Source organism: Lontra canadensis, unplaced genomic scaffold (assembly GCF_010015895.1).
Source record: "Lontra canadensis isolate GAN:19392208 unplaced genomic scaffold, GSC_riverotter_1.0 scaffold1, whole genome shotgun sequence".
In the NCBI taxonomy this organism is placed as follows: domain Eukaryota; kingdom Metazoa; phylum Chordata; class Mammalia; order Carnivora; family Mustelidae; genus Lontra; species Lontra canadensis.
This window is the reverse complement of record NW_022630995.1, coordinates 120,592,115-120,598,290: the sequence shown is the minus strand read 5'-3', so window position 1 is coordinate 120,598,290 and position 6,176 is coordinate 120,592,115. Positions and strand designations below refer to the sequence as shown.

The window sequence follows — 6,176 nt, the reverse complement described above, 5'->3', positions numbered from 1 at the left end:
GGAATAGTACCTGGTTTCAACAAGCCAAAACATAAAACCTCTTAATTCATTGGTCTGTGGGTAGAGTACTAAGAAGGGTTTTGCATCAGTAGTGGGAAAAATTTGGACCTAGAGCAAATGCTACTCTGATCTAGTAATAAGAAAAATTAATATATTAAAATTAAACCAGAAATGCCTAGATGATAGAATTAGTATGAGAGGGTTTTAAAAGTTATTATGATGGCATTCTGTGCATTTAAGAAGCTGATGAGAAGATTGAGCCTGTGAGATAGACACAGGGAAAATAAAGAAAAATCCAAGTTAAAGGAAACTGTAATGCCCAAGATGAAACAGACACTGGATGTGATTAATAGCAGACTGGATACTGTAAAAGAAGAGTGGTGCATTTGGATACAGAGTAATATAAACTTCCCAAATGAAACACAGAAAGAAAGGGGGAAAAAAAAAAGAACACCAATGAGATCTACAGCAATTTCAGGCAGCTAAATATACATAAAATGGGAGTCCCCAAAGGAGAGAAGAACAGGACAAATACTTGAAAAAAAGTAATTGTTAAAAGTTTTCTAAATGTGATGAAAATCATTACCTCACAAATCCAACAAACTCAATAAACTTCAAGCATGAGAAACATGAAGAAAGTGACATCAGAGGATATCATGAGCAAATTCTGTAAAACCAGTGAAAAGAAGAAATCTTAAAAGCAGCCAGAGAAGCCTAGTGTACACAAAAACAAAGATAAGCATGACATACTTCATTTCAGACACAGTGCAAGCTAGAAAATAGTGAAACCACATTTTTAAGGTAATGAAAGAAAAGAAAAATAAAGTCTGTCAACCTAGAATTTTATACCTGGTGAAAATATATAGGTAGTACTTGCTTTGCACAGTAGGGTGAGACTATAAAAAAGACCATGCAAAATGAAATTGTGCAAAGCAATCTTAATCAATGGGAAAAATTACCATTGTTCCATGACCTTTAAGAATTTTACCAAAATAGAACTTCTAGAGAAGATGGGGGTGTAAGGGCATCCTAAGCTTACCTCATTTCATGGATACAACTAGATAACATGCACATCAGTGTAAATAACCCAGAAAATGACCCAAAGATGGGCACAACAGACTTTCCATAGTTAATATAGAGAAAAGGCCACACTGAAGAGGGCATAGATGCAGTGGGGAGCTAAATGGACCCATATGAGTAAGGGAGGGAGGGATGCTGTGGGCTCAGAGAGGAGAGAGAAACAGACTCTCACATCAGGCATCCCAGGCACAGGGACCCCCACACAGGGAAGTGAATATATGGGAAGTGAATCCCTATAACATTTGGCTTTAAAAACCAGAGGGGCATTATTTCATCAGTTCTTACAATCAGCAGGGCTTAACACCTAGAACTTTAAAAGTCAGTAGGTTTGGCTCTGGAAGAGCCAGGTGGGTGAGAGGAAACTGAGCCGCTGTCCTTAAAGAGAGAGCACATCAAATAGCCCCAGAGATAGAGCATAGAAAAAGCAGTTTGAAAAATGCCTGTGGTATACAAGAGAAAGCTTTGCTTACTAATCTCAGAGTATGCATTGGAAGGGACAGGGATTGTTAGAGATTTCTCCTGGAACAAAGGAGCAGGTGGGCACCATTTCCCCTGCCACCTCTCAGCCTACACATAAGGACATTCGCAGGAATTGATGTGGCACCAACACTCCCTACCTAACTTGCTAACAGCATGCCTGCCATTGTGTGCTTCTGCAGATCTGCCCCCTCCAACCTGGCTCTGTGGGTAGAGTACTAAGGTTTCTGAGAGGTTGCAGGTCCCCTCCTGCAGCAGATGTGTATAAACCTTGTTAACACTGCATGCTCTGGGCATGGTTTCTGAGAGGTTTCTGAGAGGTTGCAGGGTTTCTGAGAGGTTGCAGGTCCCCTCCTGCAGCAGATGTGTATAAACCTTGTTAACACTGCATGCTCTGGGCATGGAGCCTCCTTGGGATTCTTTTTTGTGTAAAAATCAGTCAGAAGATTCCCAAAATAAAAGGATGTAAAGTATAACACCATATACCTGAAACATGGGGAGTGAATAATGGGTTCAAACTTAGGCAGCCATCAGCTTAATGTAGACTGCTATATGCAGAAGATGTTATATACAAATCTAATGGTAACCCAGAAATCAAAAACCAGTAATAGATATGCAAAAAATAAATAAAAGAATCCAAGTATATCACTAACGAAACCCACCAAACTGTGAAAGAGAACAGTAGAAGAAAGGAACAGAGAATACAAGAACAGCAATAAAACAAATAATACAATGGTGATAAGTAGATTACTATGAATAATTACCTTGACTGTAAATGGACTAAACACTCCAAAAGACGTAGGGTGAATGAATGGATAAAAAAGCAAGACACACCTATATGCTACCTACAAGAGACTCATTTCAGACATAAAGACACATGCAGATTGAAAGTGAAGGGATGGAAAAGCATTTATTGCATAAATGGAAATGAAAAGAAACCTGGGGTAGCAAGACTTGTATCAGACAAAATAGACTTTAAATAATTACTGTAATAAGAGACAAAGACAATATATAATCATACATGGAAGAATCCTACTGGAAGATATAATAATTGTAAATTTTATGTGCCCAACAAGGGAGCACCCAAATATATAAAATATTTTATAACAAACATAAAGGAACAAATTGATCACAATAGAATAACAGTAGGGGACTTTAACACCCCAGTTACATCAATGGATATATCATCCAAACAGATATAAGTCCAAGTAAACAAGGAAACAATGGCTTTTAATGAGTCCAATCACATTGGATCAAATGAATCATCTAACATATATTCAGAATGTTCACCCTAAAGCAGCAGAACACACATTCTTTTCAAGTGCACACGGGATATTCTCCAGAAGAGATAAACATATTAGGCCACAAAATAAGTCTCAACAACTTCAGAAAGATCAAAGTCATACCATACATCTTTTTTTACCACAATGCTATGAAACTAGAAATCAATGATAAGAAAAAATCTGGAAAGAACACAAAAACATGGAAGATAAATAACATGTTACTAAACAATGAATGTGTCAGCCAAGAAATCAAAGAGGAAATAAAAAAAATACATGGAAACAAATGAAAATGTAAACACAAGGTCCAAAATATTTAGGATGCAGCAAAAGTTGTTCTTAGAGGGAAGTTTATAGCCCTACAGGCCTACCTCAAGAAGCAAGAAAAAAATCTCAAATAAAAAACATAACCTTACACCTAAAGGAACTAGAAAAAGAAAAGCAAGAAAACCCAAAGCCAGTAGAAGGAAGAAAATAATAAAGATTAGAACAGAAACAAATGAAATAGAAACAAACAAACAAACAAACAAAACCCAATAGAATAGGTCAGAAAACCAAGAGCTCTTTCTTTGAAAAGATCAACAAAGTTGGCGAATGTCTAGCCAGACTCATGGAAAAAAATGAAGACTCAGATAAATAAAATTAGAAATGAGAGAAGAGAAATAACAACCAACACCACAGAAATACAAAGGATTATAAGAGACTATTATGAAAAATTACACAACAGTGAATTGGACAGCCTAAAAGAAATGGATAAATTCCTAGAAACATTTAACCTCACAAACTGAAACAGGAAGAAATAGAATATTTGAATGGACCAATTACTTGCAATGAAATTGAATCAGTAATCAAGAAACTCCCAACAAACAAAAGTCCAGGACCACACAGTTTAATGGGTGAATTCTACCAAACACTTAAAGAAGAGTTAGTACCTACTTTCCTCAAACTGTTCCAAAAAAAAAGAAGAGGAAGGAAAACTTAAAAATTCACTCTATGAGGCCAGAATTACCATGATACCAAAACCAAATAAAGACATTACAAAAAAAGAGAAGTACAGGCCAGTAACTCTGATGAACATAAATGCAAAAATGATTTGCAAAATATTAGCAAATCATATCCAACACTACATAAAGAAAATCATTCGCCATGATCAAGTGGGAATTATAGCTGGGATGCAAGGGTGGCTCAATATTCACAAATCAATCAATTAGCTAAATCATGGTAATTGAAATCTGTATGTTTGAACTGTGCAACATGAGGATTGTCTGTATTATTTATTTACATTGAACTTCTCTTTTAATGGTCTTAAGATTCTTTCAGATTTTTGGCTGAGTTGTTTCTATTAAAAAGTACTGATTTTAAAAAAGTAATAACTTAAACCTGCCACACACACACACACACACACACACACACACACACACAAATGGTTCACAAAACATTTTCCTTTCCTTCTGAAGGTTTTAAGATGTAATGTTATCATTAACCAGTCTTTTATTATAAGCTTAAATGGCCAATTGATACAAATAGTTCTGAGACCATTCTTCCCTTACTGATTAAGAAGGACAGGTATTGGGGTTACTATTCATTTAGCCTTCTGAGCTTTCTGGGCTGACTTGGTGATCTTGCTAGCTCCAGCTGTCTTCTTGTCCAGTGCTTTGATGACACCCACAGCAACTGTCTGTCCCATGTCATCAACAGCAAAGCAGTCTGGAGGAGGACAGTCAGAGAAGCTCTCAACACACACAGGTTTGCCAGGAACCATATCAACAATGGCAGCATCACCAGATTTGAAGAACTTTGGACCATCTTTCAGCTTTTTCCCAGAATGACTATCTATCTTCTCCTTTAGCTCAGCAAACTTGCAAGCAATGTGAGCTGTGTGACAATCCAGCACAGGTGCATATTCAGTGCTGATTTGGCCTGGATGGTTTGGGATAATCACCTGAGCCATGAATCTAGCTGCTTTCATTGGTGGGTCATTTTTGTAGTCATCAGCCACATTGCCATGATGAACATCTTTGACAGATATGTTCTTGACATTGAAGCCCATGTTGTCTCCAGGAGGAGCCTCACTCAAAGCTTCATGGTGCATGTTAAGAGACTTTACTTCAGTTGTGACATTGACTGTAGGAAAGGTGACCACTGTGGCAGGTTTAAGAGCACCAGTTTCTGCTCAGCCCGCAGGGACAGTACGAATACCACCAATTTTATAGATGTTCTGAAGAGGCAGATACAAGGGCTTGTCAGTTGGATGAGCTGGTGGCAAAATGCAATCCAGAGCTTCAAGTGGTATGGTTCCACTGGCATTCCCATCTTTACAGATGACTTTCCATCCCTTGAACCAAGGTATGTTAGCATTTTGCTCCAGCATGCTGTCACCATTCCAACCAGAAATTGGCACAAATCCTACTGCATTGGGTTGTAGCCAATTTTCTTAATGTAGGCACTGACTTCCTTTACGATTTCCTCATATCTCTTCTGGCTATAGGGTGGCTCAGTGGAATCCATGTTGTTAACACCAGCGATTAGTTGTTTTATACCCAGTCTGTAAGCCAGAAGGGGATGCTCATGGGTCTGCCCATTCTTGGAGATACATGCTTCAAATTCACCAACACAGCAGCAGCAATCAGGACAGTACAGTCAGCCTGAGATATGCCTCAGATATGCCTAAGAATCATGTTTTTGATAAAGTCTCTGTGTCTTGGGGCATCAATGATGGTCACATAATACTTGCTGGTCTCGAATTTCCACAGGGAGATATCAGAGGTGATATCATATTCACATTCAGTTTGCAGTTTATCCAAGACCCAGGTATACTTGGATCCCTTTCCCATCTCAGCAGCCTCCTCAAATTTTTTGATAGTTCTTTTGTCAATCTCACCACATTTCTATATCAGATGACCAGTAGAGGTAGACTTGCCTTAAACTACATGTCTAATGATGATGATAGTGATTTGAGTCTTTTCCTTTCCCATTTTGGTTTAGGTGTAGCAGTGGTTTTCATGACACCTGTGTTCTGGTGGCACACCTGTTGTGAAAGTGAATTTTCTGTATTTTAAAAACAAATGTGAGATAAATACCCCTTTGGAGATAAGAAAAAAAAAAAGAATGAATCATCAATAGACTTTCAGTACAATACGATGTTACATAGAAGTCATGTAAACAGAACAAATGATCCCAGATGGAAAGCTGGATCTACATAAATGAAGAACACCAGAAAAGGTAACTACATTTACCTATGCAATGTACAACCTATGAAGAAGTAAAATGTTTGATAATACAAAGGCCAAGAGGGAAGAACTGGAAGTATACTATTATAACTTTCTTTTGCTCTAAGTT

The 6,176-nt window shown here is 37.7% G+C and overlaps 1 pseudogene; it reads right to left on the bottom strand.

The window, feature by feature from the left end:
• Positions 1 to 4,419: 4,419 nt before the first annotated feature.
• Positions 4,420 to 5,812, bottom strand: LOC116877554 (annotated as a pseudogene).
• Between the last annotated feature and the right edge of the window lie 364 nt (positions 5,813 to 6,176).